At 51.8% G+C, this 23,051-nt stretch overlaps 1 long non-coding RNA gene across 1 annotated transcript; it reads right to left on the bottom strand.

The window, feature by feature from the left end:
- Window positions 1–1,594: 1,594 nt before the first annotated feature.
- On the bottom strand, window positions 1,595–12,513 carry LOC143170199 (uncharacterized). The gene is made up of 3 exons (XR_012997020.1): window positions 12,481–12,513; window positions 2,154–2,312; window positions 1,595–2,028 (listed from the first exon to the last, which is right to left on the bottom strand). It is a non-coding gene; the product is annotated as an uncharacterized LOC143170199 (long non-coding RNA).
- Between the last annotated feature and the right edge of the window lie 10,538 nt (window positions 12,514–23,051).

Genomic DNA, 23,051 nt, shown 5'->3' with positions numbered 1-23,051 from the left:
GCCCAAGTCAGCACGTGCGCGGGCGCGTTCTGAGGGTTTTGCCAATTGTGTTCTATGGCCCTCTGGATCCTTTCTCTGAGGGACTGAATGTGTATTTTTAGGGCGTCTGGTAGCCCTCTAATGAGAGGTCTAACGTGGCTGGGGTGCACCGGTGCAGCCGTCGGCACCCCTTGCTGCCCCCTCTCATACATTGCCTGGATACAAGCAGCCTTTTGTACTCCTCCCGCTAACTCCGACAGTCCTTTTACTCGGATGGTAAAAGGACTGGTAGGTAACAGGCTCCCCTCGCTCTTTGGAGTCCACACACCCAGCCCAATAAGCCACTCGGGACGTGATCGACTGGTCGCCTGCCGGCCCGTCACTCACAAACACTCCGGGTCCCCAGAATCCCCTAGCCTCGTCCTCGCTCAACAGTATCACATCCCCCCCCGTTAAAGAGACACACCACAAATACTCGGTTTCCGTTTCTCCCGTCTACACGAGAACCTGGCTTGTAATTCACTGAGCTCACGTCCCGTCCGGGGGGTGGTAGGGACAGTGGTTCGGGGGTTCCTGCCCTGCGGACCTGTATGCTTCTCTGTTTTCATAAGAGGCCGCACTTCTTTTCCCTCCAACTCCTCCGTTTCCTCAGAACTATTTTCATCAGGGTCTCCCCACATGTCCCCATCCCAATCCTCGGGATCTGCACCCGCAATTAGTTTTCGGATTTGGACAAGCTCGCTTGTGCTAGCATGATCTCAATTTTTTGTTCTAACAGAAACATCCGCTCTCTTTCTCTTTCCAGTTCTCCTTTTAAACAATCGATTTCTAACTGCTTCTTTAAATTGCTCTTTTCTAGTATTCCGGAATAATTGTAGTGATCTTGCGCTTTGAATTAGTCAGGCACCCAGAATGGCACACATGGTCCCTTTACCTTTACCATTTCGATTAATCCTGTGGCATTGTTCTACTCACTGCGACCGCTGCTGCGTCGAACCACTTCTCCTTCACCCTTTTTATACCTGGGGGAGAAGGGCTACATCCGTGCCTCCATAGTAATTCCTCTATTGACACCATCCTGCCAACTACGCCAATTTAATGTCGCGGAGGCTCACGAAATCAAATTAGGCAGGTGATAGATTCAAAACTAAACTGTATTTTAACCAAAATTGTTTAGCAGAAAACTAACTAGAAATGAGGCGTCAACACTCCGACAACATCAGTAAACCACAGGTTCAGGATGGCGTACGAGGGATTAATACTGCACAGCCGGCTTTAGAAATGCGGATCCAAAATGTGCACAATCACTCAGCTATAAGATGAGGGCTCTCAACCTCGAGGAGTTTCCTTGGGTGGCGTCCCGACCCAAGGGGAGAGTCCCTGACTTGCAGACCCGCTGCTCCGAGGAGGACCGGCTCAACTTGCCCTCCGGCGGGGCTCCATTTATACCCTAGTCGAATCTGATCTGTGGTCAATTCGAATTGGCTGAGGGCCTTAACCTTCCTACTCCTCACCCGAGGTGTATATGATGGTCTTAATGCCCCCAGTCTTTGTCAGGGCAGGTGCACCGGCCACAGCCCCGTCCAACCTCAATGATTCTGTGAAATCCAGACACAGAGATCTACTTTGGAATCACCATGAGAAGTTTAGTTACCAAACAAACCGATGGGAAAGATGTGTGGTAATACTCATGTGCGCGCACACCACGTGCAATTCCGTGAGACTTTAAAGCACTTTGAAAACAGCAAGCTCAAATGGGTTTTGCCGTCAGCCTCAAGCCGAGAGGCAGCATTCATCAGCCGACGCAGAGGAACAGGCTGGGAGTCAGCTAGAAAACTGTTCCCAGTTCTTCCCTTGTCATCCCTGGCTCAGGTGTGCAAGCCTGTGCACTGCTTTGTCTAGTTGCCGAGTTCTCATCCCGCTGCGATTCCACAGATAATGTGAACACAAAGGAGTTAAACAGGAAGACCTCTAGTTAATGGCATGGGAACCTGAAAGCTTATGACAACTTTTCTCCAAATATGGGCAATGCTGCTTAGATTCTGTCACCTAAGGAAGAGAAGGAAGAAGACAAATGGGGCAAAGGATTACACAGGAATGAAATATCAGGAAGGTACAAGAGACATTAAAAATATTGATAGGGGCCCTGGAAGACTACGTTGTAGTCAACTGACCTGTCCATACCCGACCGTGGGCATGAGGTCGCTGCTCCGACTTCCACTCTTCTCCCCTTCCCTGTCTCTTCCGCTGCAGTACTTTCTGACATTTCATTTCTTCTCTTGACCTTCAGGACATTGCAAACTCGGTATTGACTAAATTTGATTTTGACCTTTCTGTTTTAGAACAAAATTCAGAGTCAATTACATTCCTATTTCGCAAAATTGTTCACGTTTATACAACGAAAACCAAAAAATGATTCAGGAGTAAGAGAGTAGCTTCCTTCTTCAAACAGAAGAGAGGCACTGAGAGGCCATCCAGAGAATTATGCTCAACAGTTTTAAACAAAAAGTACTGCTTTCCAGGACATCCTATTTGCTCCATCTTCAGAGGAGGGCCTAGGAATGTAATTAGCAGGAATGTAATGCTAGCAGACATAGAAGAAATTCTTTTGGGGAATTTGGACGTGACATCTTCACTAATTCACTCCCTCTTCAGACATTTACCCATACTGAAAACAAACCCACCCTGAGCTCTCATTAAACAAAAACTTTCCAAATAAGCTTAACTTTGTTGTTTATGACATATACAGTACCTAGGAAACTACTTAATTATTCAGAAATATCGACCTCATACAGACTCTCACAGTGAAGAAACCATTGGACAGCTCAGCTCAGACTTGCAGAAAATACATCTAACTGAAGCCGGCAGGGCTGTCGGGTCCTGAGGCAGGACCTCATTCAAAGTCCACTGGGATTGACAGGAAGATTTCTCGCAATTTGGAGGGTTCTAGGTGAGAATTCAGTGCCACTTTACATTGCCTGACTGACACCTAGAAACAGGAGAACTGTAGCATTGCCTATATAGATACATTCTGCTTCTCCAGACTATTTTGAATATAAATTTACAAAAAAAAATCCAAAACAACAAAACAGAAACACACACACAACTTACAAGCTCGTAACTGCCCTTGTTTACGTCTTTACCTGTAACAGAGGTATTATAAAATTTGGTGAATATTTAGACTGGACTTTCTTTAACCAACTTAAAAGTACACTTTTGCATTGCACCTCACCTTCTGAGAACAAGATAAACTACTTAGAAACAATGCTGGACTTGCATATGCTATGCTGAAATTGAAAAACAGCAAATACAGCTCTTTCAGAACTAGAATTCCTGGCTATGAATACCACATGTCGATGGGACGGGGACAATTGCTTTTCTTGAAGGAGACGAAGGAGTCTTCAGAAGAGAAGGAACCGAAGAACTGTGAGCATCACTCTGTGTTTTGGGCACCAGGTGGAAGATGCAAGGACATCTGGAGCATAGCCTCCAGCAGAGAATATTGGCCAGCTAACCTCTGACGCATGGGATCAATACGTATTTTCCTGGAGAAAAATCCCTGCCAACAGAAACTCGAAACATCAGTGCCTGAAAGTAACAGGACGTTATGCTGTGCATAATTTTAGAATAGCAACGCTGTACAACTATCTGGGGAGGGCAATTAAATACTGGAGCAAGGCGTACAGGACAGTGAGTGAATTCTCCACGTTTAGAAGTTTTTACATCCAAACATGGTATGTTTGATAGGGGACGCTACACGCAAGCAAATGGGTGAGACTAAGAAATGAATCGTGGTCCCTTTTATAAAGGAGACCAGACTAAGCAGTCGTAAGAAAAAACAGCAACTTTTCTCAGGGACCAATAATCGGAACAGGAAATAGTAAGAACAAACACTCAGTTTTCACAACAGAGGAGGTTAAATGTAGAGTCCCACAGGGGTCTCAGCTGGGGCCTGAGGCTGTTCAGGGAATTCACAGAAAACCTGGAAAATGAGACACTAGTGAGGTGAGAACATTTGCCAATTATACGAAAGACGTTACTACCATTACTACCAGTGTTACAATCAGTATTTAGAAAAACAAATGCATTCTTCCTTTAGGAAAACAGAAACAAAGAGCGTGAAGTTCAATGTCAACAAACGTAGTCGAGCACAAGGAAGAAAAACATGCATTCCATATGCATGTGCTGGCTCCAGCCTAGCTACTGACATGAAAGAATGAAGGTTGGGAGCCACTGGGCATTGCTTCATAAAAATACTAGCTGAAGAATCAGCAATGGCTGAAAAGGCAAAGAGAGATTCAGGACACTGTAGAAAAGCAATACAGGACAAAAGAGAACGCATTGTTCTGCTCTATTTCAAATCCACCGTACAGCCATACTGCACGCAGTTTTGCTCCCTCTAATTCAAAGATACAGTAGATGAAGGGAAAGTGAAAAGCAAGATACAGATCACAGATGTTTCCAGAAATCATCCAAACGTAACCATAGTGACTTACCACAAGATACGTTTTGCTGAAATGAGTTGAGTTCTCGATACACAGTGCAAATGTGTAAGGCACAAGATGGACATTCTCATGTTTCAATCTCATCTTTAATACTCTCTCCCATTTACTCAAACCTGAGAACAACGATAAGACTTAAGAACAAAGCACTGACATTTCAAAGGAGCAGGAGTCCTGACAACGTCTTCTTGTAAAGCTTCAAAAGTCACACCACACTGAACAGATGTATAAGGGAGCAAATACAACCTGTCGGTGTGAACTTTGTGAAAAAACACTAGTAACGCATTACAAGAAACACTCAGCCAGGTGACACTCTCCCATCAGTCACGTGTATTAATAGTGTTGTGTTTCCTTGACTGCATTTGCCTTCAGTCCCGACATCCTCCCACAAGAAACAACGTGCCAGGCTCTTCCAACCCGAGGAAGAAAACCTCATCAGCTTTCCTAACCAAAAAGTAATTCTTCTAAAAATTATTTTTAAAGTTGAAAAGGACTAGGATTCGTAGGAGTAGCATCAGTACATTTACCTCACAGTTCAAAATGGGAGGAAAAAACATAATTGACATGACAACCGCCACAGTTACAGACGTTACAGAACAGTTACAGTTACAGACGCTCCTTCCTGGGGGGGCAGTTCTGACACCAAGGAGCTCATGCGTGCAAGAACGGATGACGCTAGACAGCAGTCTCCTTACATGCCTCTGATCTCAGGAAGAAACAGGTAAAATGAATACTTTCAGTCCGTTTGCTAGCAGAAACTGACATCCTGAGGACTGGCGATGGAGCCCAAGACTTGCCTAGATGAAACCTGACACAATCAGTTCCTTTAAGGGATGAAATTGGTCGTTTGAGTTTGGCTTCAAGGACTCCCACAGCTGGTGATTAACTAAGATTTACGCTACAGCCCGACACACAGATTGCAGGACAACTCATCGCGCCAGGCCTCTGAGCTTGCAGTTCTCATCGGGGCCCAGTGCTGGCTGAGCATGTGGGTGGACTTCCAAGTTCCAGAAATACATACTCGTGAATCAAACGCTCCTCAAGCACGCAGGCAAAACTAGCTGAGCTTTCGAGAAGCAAACCAACAACGAGCCTTTGTTTGTTTGGGTGCTTCCTGCCTGAAGAGGCTCTTGGCTACTTTCTCGTCCTGGCAGTAACAGGAGTAAGTTGCTATCACACATACCAGCTTCTGACAGAGGAAGAGGACGACCTCGTTCTTGCCTGTCATTACGAGGTGTGGCAATAAGGCAGTCTTCCAAGACTGGGAGGCGGAAACGCCTGGGTGTTCATTACTCCGGGGCACCCAGAATCACAGGAGATGATGCCAGAGGGCCTGATCTGATTCACAAATTGACACACCTTAGGACGGAAGAGGCCTCTCATTCAACTAACTTACTTTTCTCTTCAACAAGAGCATCAGGAGAGTAACTTCTTCTTAACCCTTTACACTACAGCAACTACAACAGAAACATTAATTAACGGTTACCATTTCTTTAATTTAATTATTGTCAATTCAAATTAATAAGCTGCAGAATATGCAGCAGACATGGCTAAATTCTGTCCAGTTGCGCAGGCAGGAAGAAAGAGATGAAGGCTAGCTGGGCCCTTGGTGCACTCTGATGAAAGAACATCTAGGAGGAGGAGCCTGTAGTAAAGCTGCCGGCCAGAATAATCCAATCTCAAATGCCTCAGCACTTACATACCAAAAGTGAAATCCCCAGGAAACTACACTCAGCAAAACCTGTGCATGCCAATATTCAAATATTAGCTTCTCTATGCCTATGCTGTGCAACGGCACAAAGCTTTTACAGCGCTGTCTTTTGAGAGCAGGCCAGACTGACGGCAGCTAAATGCCCCTGTAAACTTTAGGCTAGAAGGAAAAACTCTGGTGGCTGGTCCCAAAGGAGTAAGGGGGATGAGCAAAATAAGGGGAATACTGCGTGGAGGACATTTGCTTCACCCTTATTTCTAGACTACAAAGACTACATTGAAGACGGGACTGGGATAACTGCATGACAATCCTGCAGGCTTTGTGTGTTCAAAAGCCTGTCTAGGCTTCCAGCTACCTCACCTCAACTACTTCTCCTCGTAAAACTCACTCTGTGAGGTGCTTTTTGCTTCTCGCCGCCATCTATGTGGGTACGTAAGCACATACTCACGCTTGCTCCCACCCAAGAACAACTTTTATACTCAACATCCCTCTAGGCAACATAAGATTTCATGGGAACACTATCCTGTTCTCTCAAGTTCAAGCTCAAACTTCTTCCTATACAGACTGAAGACGGCTTTGCAGGTACAATCCGTCCCCAGAGTCTCACGGATGTGATTTAGTCCTAGTGTACCTTACAAGAAAACTACTGCAGTCTTCTCTACTAGTGGGCCAACGTTGCTGAGCCTGTAAGGAGTGTTTTACGTTTTATTAACCTTTCTGAGCAATGCGCTAGCTTTGCTTGCAATCGCACTCGGTGGCCTTCCTGGGACTTTATATAGACACGTTCATTTTCTCTGGCTAAGTCTGATTTGGAACGCAGGGGTGTTCATCTGAAAACACTGCAGAACACTCTTTTCACATCAGTTCTCTCTGGTGAAGGCAACAACTGCGGAGGATCTTCAGCTAACGTAAAGCTGCAAAGCTCAAAGGAGTTGTACTCCAGCGAAAGATCTGCACACTACTAGACATGAATGTCGAATTAAGCAATGCCCAACAGATACAAGTCATCGAATCTTTTCTTTTGTGAGTAGGAAAGAAAGGATACACAGAAAGATAGGGAAGTGGTCTGTAGAAAATGGATGTAAATCATCAAGATTTCCAGGGATTATTCGAATCGCTTCCTGGAGAGGCCAAAAAAAGGAAGGAAGGAAGAATAGTAACAATACAGCCACAATTCCACTGTCAAGTACAGTTTCAAGGCTTGGGAAAAATTTAAAATTCCTTTACAGTTTGCATGAATCATGGAAGAGCAGGTTCGCGATATTTTGCTGTTCTTCCTCCCCTTCTTCGCCCCGCTCCCTCCCATCACCTTAGAGTGCACCGCACTAACAGACTCATAGAAATTGAAGGGAATGAGCATCTTAATCTTGAATTAACATAGAAGCATTACTATGGAGAGTGGAGGTGTGCTTTTAAACTTAAGAAGTTGTAAATGTAAGAAGTCTCCTTTTTTCCAGCAAAACACATGTAGGATTGACCTGTTTCAAAAATAAACATATTCCTCTTTTTCTGAATATTGACCCAACTCAGTTACAAAGGAACTGTAATTCAGCCCCAACAAACGCCTGCTTTACGAACGGGAAACTTGTTCTCGTAACACCTTTCAAGACCTTTCTAGTAACACCATAATTTTCCATATCAATTGAAATCAGCACGTTTTCTTCAATAATATTTATAATGCCATTACTGTACTCTGAAGATTTTTTTTAAATTAAGAAACAGGAGCATTTTTAAGCAGGCAATAGATTTGTCTCATTTCCTCGGGAATGGAAGGGGCTTTCTTCTGTCTCAGGAAGAAGATGGCAACAACAGAACTCATTGTTTGTGACCAAGCACCTCTGTCTTCCAGGCTATCGCGATGCCATTCTGCTCAAGGGACTAAAAGACGGAACCGGCAGGACGTCTCCCTTAATCCCCTCCACGGTGCAAACCTGCAGAGGAACGGGCCTTCACAGCATTGGAGCTAGGCCCTGTGATGCTGGGAGTTGTGTACGGCCTGCATCAAACTGCGTTCCCAAAGAGTAACTACATCTTTTGTAAGCCATCTTCTCAAAAGTTGTTTGCTGCTAGGTATCGGCCAACAATAAAACGCACAGGGAGAGAGAAGGTCTTAAAGAAAATGCGAACCCATTAAAAAGTAAACAAATCACACAAATGTCCCTTGGAAATAAGTAAATGAAGTGGAGCGTAAGGAATTATGGCATGCAACTATTCTCTGGTCTATGCTCTGGTAGGCAGCCATTCTCATGTCCTCCACATTCAGGGGCCCCAGCCAGATCTTGCTCAGAGATGAGAACTTTCCTTCCTCTTCAGAAAGGCTCTCTCCTTGCTTGACACGGAACAAGTTAATGAAAGGAATTACACAGCGCCCCGCAGCAGAAGGACAGATACCACCCACCCAAGACTTCTGCTGTGGTCATGAAATCTTCATGAATCAGCAGGGAAACAAAAGTACGATTCAGGAAGGGACGTTGCCGTGGTGACGAGGAAACAACGGTGGAAAGAATGGAAGAAAGCAAGGCACCACCCAGGGCCTCAGGACAAGGATGTCGGAGCTGCTACCTGACTGCGGGGGGATTCATTGGTTGGGTTGGGGGGAGCTTGGGGAGGAGGGGTTGATTATTTTCTTTTAAGCCTGGAGTGTAGAGATGCAAAAACGGAGTCATCTTTGAATCGTTAAGGGAAGAACCTTCATTGTTACTTGTTTTTCTCTGGGGATTCAGGAGACCTTCAGTGAAGACGGCCTTCCTCTACCAAAAGCCTGCGCACATGGGTAGGCAATCAGCTCTACGATCAGCTGGGATCAGCTCTCGCAACTCTTTCAATGTTCTTTTGGGAACCTGTCCTCAGATCGGTCACCATCTTATTGTGGGCAAAAGGAGTTTCACTTCCCAAATCTGCAGGCTAACCGACAGCATTGCTTTGGGCATAAGGCTATGCAGGCACTTGGGACTTACTCCTTTACTCTCTCTTATGAACTGGGAGTGAATCCAGATGCTTTCAATAAGCAACCTGTATTCACCACAAACCATGACACGATGGGGAAGAGTTTCACGAGTTTCGCTGTAAAAGGAGTTGCTTTTGCTATATGTTTGACCATGTTGATCTTCCTCTCCAAAATCAACACAGAGAACAAAACAAGGAGGAAGGTTAATCCTCCTGGATCTGACGCTATTCCAGCAAAATGCTAATAAGCAAAGCTAAAGAAACAATTGCGTTTCTCTTCATCCCAAAATAAAGTCATGCAGCAGAATTTCAAAGAGCCGGCCTACTGCTACAAAGGAAAAAGGAGACCAGCGTTGCACGACATTTAATGTAGCTTCAGGTCTGGAGACAGCCTAATTGGCATGATGTTCATAGCGCATTCTCTTCAGTTCTTCTGCAGCTAACAGCAGTCACTTCCAGAGTAAACCCAGGCTCTGGCAATGGCTGTGCACGTCTGGTTGCAAAAGGAAATCCACTCCCACTCATAAAGCCACTCTACAGGCAGATGCTTGAGTCATTGCCTATGGCATTTTAGTCCTGCCGCAACCTCACTGGCATGAAAACAGGGTTGTCGGGATGGCACAATGCTGGTCTGTTTCTCTTATCAGCAGGGATACTTGCTGACTCAAAAGGATCTCAGTTTCAGCATGGTTGCCACCATCTGAAAAGAGATTTAACCTCAACAAGTTTACAAGACCTTCCAAAAGCCTTTGAGGGCATCAACCTTGAACTGCTGTCTGCTGACGATCACAGCCTTGAAGGATGTACACAGGGAGCCAGATTATGCTGAGCCACTGCTTTGGGGTTTTTTTAATTACTATTTATGAATACCATCATTATTAATTATTTATCAGAGGCTGACACAGCAACAAATCCTCAACTTTCAGACCAAGTTTGAGCTCTACAGAACACTCCTTCAGCAGGACACGATCTATAAGCACCTGGTTTGGAATACTACCCTTAAACCTGAGCAGCTCCATCTTCTTGTGCCAGAGTAGCTCAAACTTCTGTGATTACTATAGCCCGCAGCCTCCAGGATTCTGAGTCCCCTCTCAAATTAAAAGCTCCAGAGCTCCTTGAGTGAGCTGGTCAAGGTTTTGCCCACTCGCAAAAGCACTTGCCCATCATCTCTGTGTTAATGTGACCAGCAGACACAAGCAGATTCCTCCAGGGCAATACCCTCAGGGAAAGTCTTTTTTTCACCTCTGAAAGATCACCCTCTTTTCTTGTTTGGCATCTCCCCCATCTCACCAGACCACTCAGCACCCTGTGCTTTCGTTACTTTGCTGGCTACTAACTAGGACTTCCTATCTGAGGCTTACCACACAACTGTTACCTCCCACAACCCTCCTATTCATTGTCCCCTGCACACCCAAAGGCTGTTTTCCTTTCTCTTCCTTGCATGCCTGTGGTACCACAGACTAAAATACGCTCCCTTCACTCTCATTTCTCAGCCTTGCCACTACAGTGCCTTCCAGAAACTGAGACAAGCAGTTATGCGAAAAGTCCTGCTCAGCCCCTCCGCCTGCAAGGAGAGGCACGCTGTCCTGTTTCAAAACAACAGGACAGGTTTGCCACAAACACATCTGAAACAGGAGTGGCAGTGGAAAGGGAACCTTGAGAGAAAAAATCCCGAGAGCACAACAAACATCTGCTGCCAGCAGCCAGTAAGAGCTTCCAAAGACTCTTCCTACGCCCACACTCGAGTGCCAGATTGCAAGGCCAGAGAAAGGCACATCGCTAACAGCAGACAGCCCAAGAAATAAGCACATACGTTGAGTACAGAGCTCCAAGGCTGTACTGGTTTTGACTGGGATAGAGTCAATTTTCTCCACAGTAGCTAGCATGAGGCTCTGTTTTGGATTTGTGCTGAAAAGAGTGCTGATAACACAGGGATGTTTTAGTTACTGCTGAGCAGTGCTTACACAGCGTCAAGGCCTTTGCTGCTTCTCACCCCACCCCACCAGCGAGCAGGCTGGGGGGTGTCCTGGTTTCGGCAGGGATAGAGTTAATTTCCTTCCTAGTAGCTGGTACACTGCTGTGTTTTGGATTTAGGGTGAGAACAATGTTGATAACACACTGATGTTTTAGTTGTTGCTAGGTAGTGTTTACACTAGTCAAGGACTTTTCAGCTTCCCATGCTCTACCAACTGAGAAGGCTGGAGGGGCACAAGAAGCTGGGAGGGGGCACAGCCAGGACAGCTGACCCAAACTGGCCAAAGGGATATTCCATACCATGCGACGTCATGCTCAGCATATAAAGCTGGGGGAAGAAGAAGGAAGGGGGGGATGTTTGGAGTGATGGCATTTGTCTTCCCAAGTAACCGTTACGTGTGATGGAGCCCTGCTGTCCTGGAGATGGCTGAACACCTGCCTGCCCATGGGAAGTAGTGAATGAATTCCTTGTTTTGCTTTGCTTGCATGCGCGGCTTTTGCTTTACCTATTAAACTGTCTTTATCTCAACCCACGAGTTTTCTCACTTTTACCCTTCCGATTCTCTCCCCCATCCCACCGGGGGGGAGTGAGCGAGCGGCTGCGTGGTGCTCAGTTGCCGACTGAGGTTAAACCACGACAGGGGGCACAAGAAGTTGGGAGGGGACACGGCTGGGACGGCTGACCCCAACTGACCCAAGGGATATTCCACACCGTATGACGTCATGCTCAGCATATAAAGCTGGGGGAAGAAGAAGGAAGGGGAGGACGTTCGGAGCGATGGCGTTTGTCTTCCCAAGTAACCGTTACGCGTGATGGAGCCCTGCTTTCCTGGGGATGGCTCTAAACACCTGCCTGCCAGTGGAAAAGAGTGAATGAATTCCTTCTTTTGCTGCGCTTGCTTGCGTGGCTTTTGCTTTACTTGTTAAACCGTCTTCATCTCAACCCACGGGTTTTCTTACTTTTACCCTTCCGATTCTCTCCCTCATGCCACTGCGGGGCAGTGAGTGAGCGGCCGTGTGGGGCTTAGCTGCCAGCAGGGGTTAAACAACTACAAAGGCTCTGGAGCTTCCCAGTTAAACACAAAATTTCAAAATACTGTCAGCAAAAACAGCCTCTTTTTCCACTGAAGCACAAAATCCGCACATGGCAGTGAAATAGGAGTGTTTTTTACAGCTCAGATTACTCTCTTAGGCCAATGCTCAGCGTATGCAAGTGCAGTAGCAACTTTTAAGTGACCACTTTCACGGCCAGTGAAAGCAGGCAGGAAACGAGGAGCTCCCAAGATCTGAATTTAGGGTCTCCTATTAACTCCCTGCTACCTGCAGTCATCAAACTGCAGGCTGACTTTTCAGCTTTAACATGCTTACCTGCTGAAGTTGCCATACCAGATTTTACATTTGTACACAAGCCTGCCTGCGTGAAGAAAGCTTGTTTCAGGCAAGGGACAGGTAAGTGGTTTCAATGACATCGTTCTTTCTCCCTGAATGCCAGCCTAGGGAAGGAGGAGAGTCAAAGGTAAATTACTAAAACCCTTCACCACATCTCATTCTGACAGACGAGAAGAAAAGATTACACGCAGTTTTTCCTCTAGAGGACATTTGCAGAGAGAACACGTTTCCTACCAGGATCTCCCACAAGTCAGAAAACCGCTGATTCAGTGTCCGTTCCAATCAAGCAGGGTATTTTTGAGCAGGGTTAGAGGACAGACTCCGAGCTGATGGCTACCCGCCTTCAGCTGCACTGCTCCGGACATGTCACTGCCACCGTCCCTGAAGCTTTACAGGCCTCTTGCCCCGCGGGCTGGCAAGACAGCCCCGGCAGGCCTGTGTTGCAGCCCGTGACCGACACCACGCTGGGAGGGACACCCCCGGCTGCTGTGGGTCCCTGCAGCCCCTGCGGGTACAGCCAGGGGAAACGCGTTTCTCTCCGCACCCGCACATCTCCCCGGTGCCCCCCAGCCTCCGCCGGACAGCCACCGGCGGGAGGCAGTCCCCTGCTGCTCCCGCAGCGCCGGGGGCGGGAGGGCGGGGCCGGGGCTCGCCGGGCCTGCCGGGGGAAGGCCGGGACCCGCCGCGGACGCCGGCTCAGCGCCCCAGCCTGCTGAGAGGGGAGATGCCGCCGCCGCCGCCGCCGCCTCCTCAGCCCTTCTGCCGGCCTGCGAGGCCCCCGGCCAGCCCCCGCGCTGGCGACCACCGGGCAGCCCACCGCTCCAATGAAGGGGAGGAGCCCCCGCCACGGCCACCGGCTCCGCCGCGCCCGCCACCCGCCCTCGCCTCAGGCGGGGCCGGGCCGGGGCTGTGGCCGCAGCGGAGCCGAGCCGAGCCGAACGGAGCGGAGCGGAGCCGAGCCGAGCGCAGCCGAGCGGAGCCGAACGGAGCGGAGCGGAGCGGAGCCGAACAAAGCCGAGTGCAGCCGAGCCGAGCGCAGCCGAGCCGAGCCGAGCGCAGCTGAGCACAGCCGAGCCGAACAAAGCCGAGCGCAGCCGAGCCCAGCCGAACGAAGCCGAGCGGAGCCGGCAGAGGGCCGCGCCCCCCACCAGCGGCGCGGAGGTCCGCGCCCCGCCCCGCCGCTGGGCGAGGGGCCGGTGCCCGCCTGGGGCGGGGGACCCCCGCCGGGGCGGGGGGCGGCTGCAGACGAGGCCGGGCTCGCCTCGGGGTGCTGGTGGTGGCGAGGGGCTGGCGGGCAGGACTGTGCTGCCCAGGGGCGCGTTGGCAGCCCTGCGTACCCGCGTCCTTCCAGCGGGCACAGCCCTGCCGCGGGTTTGGGGGAAAACGCCCCGACTGGCATGTTCGTGCCTTGAGCTGATCGGGTAGCTCCGAGCGCGACCGACTCCTGGCTGTGTGCGCCGGGACGTGGCCAAACTCTGAGCACCGGGGGCAGGGAATGGCCTCTGCGGTGTCTCTGGTGAAAGCTGCCCCGTGGGGGTGCGGGGGGGTCTCCTGGTCCAGGCAGAGATGCCTCCGTGAGGACGCCTGTGGAGGGGACCCCCGCCAGCACACCTCAGGCGGGGACGGGACAGCTTGTTGATGAGCTTTCTGACCAAGGGGGACCCCGTTTCAGAGGCCCTGGCGACGCTCGCTCAGCAGCACCTTGCTGCATCATTTGCACAACAGGACTCTGGGCAGGTCCCTGGGGACGCTGGGGACTGGCCCCAGCTGCAGGTGGGAAGGGTGGACATGGCATGGCGTGACGTGACGTGACGTGACATGGCACAAAGTGCCCCGTGTGCCCCAGCTCGGCAACCCCTTTCCAGCCCTGGCGCAGGCGTGGGAGTGGGCAGGGGGGCAGGACGTGCTGGTGGCGGGTGCTGGAGGTGGCCGGGGCTGTGCTGCAGAGGTGGCGTGGCAGCTGTGGGGGAGGCTCCAGGAGACGTCTGACCTGCCGCCAGGGAGGCTGGGGGTCGATCCTCAGCCGCTACAAGCACCTCCTTTCCTTCCCTTCCCTTTCTGCCCCACAGAGCTCCCTGCTGCACCTCTGCTCTGGGTCACCCGGGGCTGCCACCTCCCCCTGCTCCAGCTCCCCACGGCTCTGCACTGGCTCCGGCTGCTGCTGCACTTCAGAGGCAGCTGCATTTTGGGGCTTGGAGCGCCTTGGGTTCCGGTGTGAGCCCAAAGCATCAGAGGAATTGGCCTTTACCTTGTGGCAGGCCTTGCAACTGCTTTCAAAGTGGTCTGGGCTCTGCCCGGGCCTCTCAAGTCAATGTTAACTCTGGTGCCTAATGACAGTCCCTTGACAGTGGCCCTGGTAGCTCATCCCTTTCTCTCCCAAATTTCAATGATGCCGGGTTTGCCGATTCTTGTTTTAGGCACCTTTCATGCAAAGATTCCCGGAGGTTTTTTCATTCCTTCACTCCACACACACAGAGTGTGATTCCTGGAGGGCCACAGAAATGCAACAGCAGCAGCGTTCGTCTCACCTGGGTTTTCTGAGAGGAAGCTCCCTGTGAGATATCTGTCCTGAGCCTGTCGGGCAGCCACGTTTTACTTCTAAAACAGACGCAGCTGAAAAGCTCCGATGATCAGTGACCTAGCTGAGCAATGATCAAAATAAAGCCACTTTTCACCCCACGGAAGCCTAACAGTGACATTTGTAGGGAAAACAATGTCCCAACTAGTTCTCTTGTGCCAACCACAAAGACCGATTTTGGTATAAAAGAAGAGGCTTCTAATTGACTAAATAAAAACCTAAACAAACAACGAAAGCAGACACTGATCTGCCTCCTTGGGGCAGGACAGTCAGAATTTCCCTTTGCTCTGCAAAGGGCATCCTTTCCGTTAAAATGCAGAGCTCCTCCTTGACGAACCATGAGGCAGTCAGTGCTCGCTGGCTTCTGACGGCAGCCCAGCCTGGGGAACCTGGCTCAGACAAGTGCTTGCACCACTTTGGTGCTTCTAGGCAGCACCTGGACTCCTCCTGCCTCTCAGGACACATCTATAGGTCCCAAACATCGTTCTCATAAAAAAAAAAAAAAAGATGGCGTTCATGTCAATCTACAGGGAATGAGAAGGTCTTAAGCTTCTGGAGTAACAATTTGCATTTTATCATCCAAAAAACCAGTAGAGTGTAAGCAGAGTTGGGAGTCAAACAAAGTTAACGTGGAGCCTCACAAAAACTGCTCCGCCCTGGTGAGACCCCATCTGCAGTACTGTGTCCAGTTTGCGGCTCCCAAATAAATACATAAAAAACGTCACTGACACACAGAAGCAAATCAAGTGGAGGCCACCAAGGTGACCAGGGGCTGGGAGTACAGGATGCATGAGGAGAGGTGGGGGGAGCTGGGTTTATTCAGTCTGGAGTAGCAAAGGCTTGTGGGGATCCTAACTGCTGCCTTCAACTACCTAATAGGAGGGCGCAGAGGGGACAAGGCTGGGTTCTTCTTAGAGGTGCATGGTGATAGGACAAGAGGCAGTGGGCACGCGTTAAAACATAGGAAACTCCAACTAGGTACACGAGGGAGAAAAACTACCATGAGATGGGTCACGTACTGGAACAGGGTCCAGAGAGAGTGTGGGATCTCCATCCCTGGAGATACTGGAGACTCTCAAGTAGAGGAGGACCTGAGCAATCTCTTCTAACTGAACCTGCTTGGAGCGGGAGGCTGGTCTAGAGACCTCCAAAGGTCCTTCCCACCTACATCATTCTGTGATGCACTTACCAGCAGTTAACAAGAGTTATCAAGAAAACTTCTTTACGAAAACGGGGGAGGGGAGAAGCCCGGCCCGGCCCGGCCCTGTGGGAGCCCCGAGTGTCCCCAGGGAGCACAAAGCCTGGCAGCTGCCCTTCCTCACGCTCCTGTCCAGGTCCTGTCAGCTCCTCCCTGGAAAAGCAGGCACCGGCATCGTCAAACATCCTGGGGGCCAGGCCGGGAAGACCCCTGCCAGGGACAGCCCCGGGCGGTGCTGCCCAGAGCCCACCCAGCCCCGCTGTCCTCCCACGGCACCCACCCTCACACCAGCCCACCCCTTCTCCCCCGTGGGTTTGTCCCCGTGGCAGCTGCAGCAGGATCGCGCTGCTTTCCATCCCCAGCAAGCGGGGCAGGGCTGCACAAATGGAGCCCAAGGGGTCACGTCCTGTGGGCAGAGACCAGCAGAGACCTGCGAGGGAAACCGCCGCGTACATCGCACGGACGGGAGCAGCAGCAGCAGGAAAACGCTCCAGAGTTGTTCCACTTTCAGGGCAATCCCAGGCAACGCTTCACGCGTGGGATGTATCGTCTCGAGAGCGGGGCTAGCCCAGACGTGGCTGGCTAACGAGCCCGGCGGCAGGCACAGGCTGACCAGCAGCACTGAGCACAAGGCAAAGTCTGCCGTGGGTGCAGCCAAGGGCTGGCGCAGCCTCAGTGCCGGCTGGCACCATACGCCTCTAGAGAACACCGGAATCACGAGAACTGGCTGAGTCCCTTTGCGTCGGTGACACCATCATCAGGGCAGTCGCTGCCACAGACACAGGGACCCCCGGGCCAATGATGATTTTTCTCTATTGGTAGAAGCATTCTCCTCCAGGATCCACCCGAGGCTCCTGCCAGGTATCTCCCGGAGCCTTCTGACGTCCTCCTATAAGGACCTAAGATCCCAGGTAGCAGCCCCAGACTCCTCCACGGAAGCTGCCCGAGACTTTTTTTCTCTTTTGGAGGAAGCTGTCACCTCCCAGATGTACCCGAGACTCCTCCCAGGCATGTCCCAGAGTCTTCTGACCTCTGAGTTAGGGACCTGAGCTCTCGAGTGGCAGCCCCAGACTCCTCCAAGGAAGATACCCGAGATGATTTGTCTCTCTTGATAGAAGCACCCTCCTCCGGGATCCACCTGAGACTCCTCCCAGGCATCTCCGAGGCTCTTTTGACCTCTGCTTTAGTGACCTTAGATTCCTGAGAGCAGCCCCAGACTCCTCCAAGGAAGATACAGAGATGATTTTTCTCACTTTGAGGAAACTCTCTCCACCAGAATTCAGCCAAGACTCCTCCTGGGCATCTCCCGGAGTCTTTTGACCTCTGCTTTGGGGACCTGAGATCCCGGGTAGCAGCCCCAGACTCCTCCAAGGAAGATACCCGAGATGATTTTTCCCTTTTGGAGGAAACTGTCACGTCCTGGATCCACCCGAGATACCTCCCAGGCATTGCCCGGAGTCTTTTGCACTCTGCTTTAGAGACCCCCCCACAACGTTCCCCACTCGTCCCCCAGTGCCCCCCTTCCACCCCCTGCCCACACCCCTGTAAACTCCTGTGTCCCCCTCGGTTCCCCCCACCCATCCCCCAGTGCCCCCTACTCCCCCCAGTGTCCCCCTTTTCCCCTGCTACCCCCGCACTGTGTCCCTGGGCAAGTGCCGTGGGGGTCCCAGCATGGTGGGACACCGGGGGCCAAAGCCTGCTGTGGTGGTACGGTCAGGGCTGTCCTGGGCTGCTCCCTGCGCCAGCCCTAGCTGGTGCTGGAGGTGGTCATGCCGTGGGGGTCGGGGGGGTGGCAAGGGGAGCCCCATGGGCAGTGGGAGGGCACGGCAAGGCCCCAGGGCCCCATGGGGAGACCCCTGCTCTGGGGTCTGTCCCGGCGTGACTCTGTTGTCTCCAGGTACAAGCAGCCGCCCTGTTTCTTGAGCGCTCCCCAGGAGCAGCACCACCAGGCAGCTCAAAAAATGTGCTGCCTGCAAAAACTTGAAACCGGCTTAATTCTGGGCAATTTTTCTTCTTTTTAGGCCTGTTGAGTCCCAGGACTGGTCCGTGTCCGGCAGCCGTCGAGAGATGGCTCAGGACCGTGTCAGGGCCGGCGGTGCTGCTTCTGAACCCCATGGCGGCCATGGGCAAATGGACAGGTTGTCAGATCCCAGGGCTGGGTACGTGTGTGAGGTGTCAGGGTCACCCCAGCTTGGTTTTTCCCAGCAAAGCCCCAGCCGGTGCCAGCCCCGTGCTGCAGCCCCGGGGCCGAGGCTCAAGGAGCCAGGCATTTCTGTGGGCGCTGCACTGTGCCGGGCCCCACTGCTGGCTGCCAGCTGCCTTGTGTCAGGGCAGCCGATCTGAGAAGACCAGCTTTGCTTTGTGTCTGCTAGAAACAGAGAATTTCTGTGTTTTTCATGCTGAAAACAGCTGTGCTACTGTTGTGGCACCATCACACTCCATGGGGAAACAGGAAAAACGGCTGCTCCTTATCTTGAGGATGTGCTGAAGCCCTGAACGCATCAGCTCAGTACAAATCTGAACTCCCAAGTCAAGCTCACCAGCAGGACAGATCATGGCATTGATCAGCTGCACACAAGCCACCTGAAAAGAAAACCCCAACCACACAAACAAAAGAGAAAACTTCTGAGCATGGACTGGAAGTCAGTGGTTCAGGACTTACTAGGAGGCCAGAGGACAACACACAAAGCTGCCGCTGTAAAAAGCAGTAAAGCCAAAGGCATTTCATCCACACCAAATTCATCCTGCTACAAGCTCTCCAGCTCCTGCACTAGATTCCAAGTGCCGTGTCCACAAAAACCTGAGGAATTAAGTACCCTCAGCACCGCTGAGGTTCCACTCTCCAGGCCGTCCAACAGGGGCTCCAGTCGCTCTCCAGGCCATCCGTTTCTGCTCTTTTAGTGAAAAGCCTCCAGAACATGCCATGAGAGATGATCAGCAGCTGCCCCACAAACCAGGACAGGAGCGCACATTTGCAGACCCATTGTAAAATGAAGAGTGAGAGTCAGAAGAGAGACTCCACTGAGAGGCCACTAACAGTCGGAAACTCAAGAGCAGCAAAAGGCAGGACTTCTACCACCATGTACGTGCCTTTGGGTTGAGGCAGAACATGGAGGGTACACAGACCCTTCGCAGCATCTATCATCATGCGAAGGACTTTGGTTTCAACAGCTCTTGCCAGGAGCAGCATCCCCTCTTTTGTACCCAGCGGTGTTTTGCTTCCAAACTAAGGAGAAAAGGAAGTTGGAATCAATGTCTGAGACCAGGCCAGCTCTAAAGAAGAGTGCAATGGGAATGCCTCATGATTGAGAATGCTCTGAGGAATAACCATGAGAAAACACTTGCTCCAAAACCTTGCCCAAACATCTGTGTTACCCTTGTTTCTCATGGGACAGAGGAGCGACAAGAAAGGGAGTGATGCATCTCAAACCACACGCTGCCAGCAAGAGAAAGGCTTTCGACAAAAATTAAGACCCCAGGAGCCACAAAAGGAACCTGTGGACTTGGGAGGAAAGAGAGACTCTCTGTTTACCCAAGGAGAGCCAGGAAGAGCACACACAGGGACAAGGAAGTGCCCCAGCTCGTTCACAGGGAAGGCAAACCAGGTGTCCACTGCACAGGAGTGTAAATTAATAAAAATACCACCCCCCCCCCTCAGATGCAGAGCAAGACAAAAAGGAAAAAATGCTGAAGTGCAGCAAGCCCTCCTAGATAAGTTAAGAGGCATAATCAGAGAGGAGCAGAGCAAGCCACAGAAGAGGGCGGAGCAGCTGAAGTCTCACAGACCTGGACAAATAGATGGAAAGTATTTTGTAAGTCCTGGAAAAAGTATATGATGGTGACGGTACCGGGAAATGTACAGTAGGGGGAAAAAGCAAAACAAGCCATGTGGCGATAACAAGGATTTACTAAAGAGCAGGAATCTTCCACCAGCAGTTTCCCTCCCCGTTCCAGCAACTGTCCTGAGATATCCGGGCAGACACCATGCGGCCGGAGCTGTGGCTGTGTGAGGTCGTCTCCGGACACCGGACAAGCCTCTTACCTCGTTGTGTATAAAAGCCTTCAGGCATCAGATGGAGTCTTGTCTGCGTTGTGTACCTTCAAAAGACAGTAGAAAAGGTTGTTTATGCAGGAAAGCACCAGACTGAATGCCGATACTTCACCTTGTTACCAGTTGACCCCTTACTCACAGGAATCCCTCAGCTCAATCCCAAACACACACAGCCCCATCTCCATCTCAGAAGAGATCTTTAAGCCCCCAAACAAACCACTGCCTCATCCCCACGTGAGCAACCTGCCCTGATCCTCTTTCCTTTCCCCTCCCTCCCTTGCCGTACCACACTGAACTGGCATTTCTTTCCCTCCTCACACAACCAGACCATGTACAGACACAGTAATAATCCTGCATATGAAAAGTGTCTGCGGTCACCAGGGACTGGTCTTCCCCAGTTGCACCACAGAGTCACGGTGTCGTCACTGATGCAGCGATGTAGGGGTGCACACCATACATCAGCCAGCAGAAAGCATAGGAGGCGTAAGTCTTTACAGACCGTTTTTTCTCCTTCACATATTCCCTTTAAATGGTGTCTTCAACTCTTCCCAATATGTATGTAGCTTTTGAAGTTTACAGCTTTATAAGAGATCTGAAGAAGTGCTTGTCTCCAAAGGCTTTTCTGCTGTTCATCTACATTCGTTGTTCATGCAATAAGACAGTAAGCAACTGTACCTAATGTCTCCTAACACGCGCATGACCTGGGTTACCCCACAGCCAAGGCCGAAGACTCACCACAGGGTGAAAGTGTGGGTGGACGGGGGACCGTGTGGGTGCAGAGGCTGGACGAGAGGGGAGGCAGAAGGGGTCTCCGGCAGAGGTCGAGGGATGACTTTTCCCTGCTGTTGCAGCCACCTTTCTCCATGAGCGGTCTGGGTCCTAGAAAGGCTGGAGCCGCATCAAGCACGGCGGGACATACTCAAGCACGTCACCGAGACCAACAGGTGGCAGCAAGAGCAGCAGAGGCAGCTCCCCTGGTAACTGCCTCCAAAAAGGGAAGGTGCTTCCCCCGGCTGCAGGGCCCATCCCTCCACTGAGGGCAGCCCTGGGGGAAAGAGGGGATTTCTCTGACACCCCTCATGAGACAGAAGCAGGTTTTGGAGACTGGCGTTGGGCTGGAGCTCCCTGACACCCGAGGGGGGCTTGCTGGGCACCCCGAATTGGCTTTTTGTGTGGGACCTGGCTGAAGAGAAAGGGATCCCTCTCATGGCTGGCTCTCCCCTTTCCAAACCAGAGTCTGTACTCCCTTTGCAGAGTCCTGGCACCAAAACGCCTTGCCCCGAGGGGGGATACCTGTTTGGGACACCCAAGGTCTCGGCCCCACCTGACGCAGCCCCAGGCTGATCCGCTGCACCTGGGACCCTCTCACAGGCTTGGGCAGAAGGGGCAGTACGGAAGATGAGCAACACAGTAACCGAGCACTTGTGAACATACTTGCAGAAGCCCCTCACTGCTCCTGGCCCACCCCCACATAACCACACGACATCACGCTGTGCCCCTGAAAGCAGGGCTGGGGCAGGGGAGGGCGCCGGCCCCAGCAGGCCCGACCCGGACCCTCTCCACAGGCCACTTCTCTGCAGGCCGAGGGCCGGGGCCCGCTCTTGCACCTGGGGGCTCCGACACCTCGGCAGGGGCTGCCGGCCGCAGCCCCAGGCCCCGGCAGCCAGTGGCTAGGCCCCGTGCTGGCACTGAGGGAGAGAGCAGGAGGGCGCCGGACCGGGCCGGGCTGCAGCAGGGCTGGGCTTGGCACCCGCCGCCGGTTCCTGCTGTGAGGCTTCAGGGCGAAGGCCGGGGCCTTCTTCTGAGAAGGCCGGAGCCAGGCCCGCAGGCCGGGGTGGGCCAGGAGCAGCTGTGCCCCGAGGGCCTGGCTAGGCTGCTCTGGACACCCCCCTCATCAATGCTGATGTTCTTGGCTGAAAAGAGGAAAACGGGGAGTAACTTTGCCATGCGTGTTTACTAGAGGCTTGTGGCCTGATCCTGTCAGGCCCCGGGTGCTGGCGGGGCTTTCCAGGTGGCTGAGTGACGCCGTGCAGCTGTAAGTGGTGACATAAATTGCTCTGGTGGCCAGTGTATGTAGCATGTCCCACCTGTGCAGTCAAGAGAGCTGGCTGGGTTTTCCTGCAGCTCCGGCCTGCGTCTCTCTCCTTCCTGCGTCACCTCTTGTCGTGACGCAGTTGGGTCTGATGGGTTGGAGGTCTCCAGTTTCTGCCCAGTTCGGTCCTGGCTGGAGAATGGGAGCCAATGTTCTTGGAGGAGACGTAGGGGAGGGCACACAGAGACACAAGCAGGAGCCTCCTCTTTGGAGAAAACCAGGGAGAGACAATGCAGAGGGAAAAGGCCAGGTCAGTCCTCTTGACACCACATTGCCCTCGGGTCCCTGGAGTGGGACATGGATGAGGGATGGGGCTGGGAAGGGCTGTCATTGCTACAACTGTTTGAGGACCATGAGCGAGTTCAAGTGATGGAGAATGGGGAAATCCTGCATTTCTGGGCTGTGGGTGTCCCCAGGGTGCTGCCGTGTCCGGTCTGCGCCCCAGGGTGTGTCCCCAGCATGTGTCCCCATGTCACAGCAGCCCTCTGTGAGGCGCCGTGCCCCGCAGGGGGGTCACAGTGGCTGGGCTCTATATTTTCCCCCTGGGGCTGGTGCTGCCCCAGTTTCTCATGGCGTTTGCGGGAGGAGCACCCGGAGGGAGCAGTGTGTCTATCCGGGGGATCCTGCTGCC

Source organism: Aptenodytes patagonicus, chromosome 22, assembly GCF_965638725.1.
Source record: "Aptenodytes patagonicus chromosome 22, bAptPat1.pri.cur, whole genome shotgun sequence".
In the NCBI taxonomy this organism is placed as follows: domain Eukaryota; kingdom Metazoa; phylum Chordata; class Aves; order Sphenisciformes; family Spheniscidae; genus Aptenodytes; species Aptenodytes patagonicus.
The sequence above is the reverse complement of the archived record's forward strand: the minus strand, read 5'-3'. Positions and strand labels throughout refer to the sequence as shown.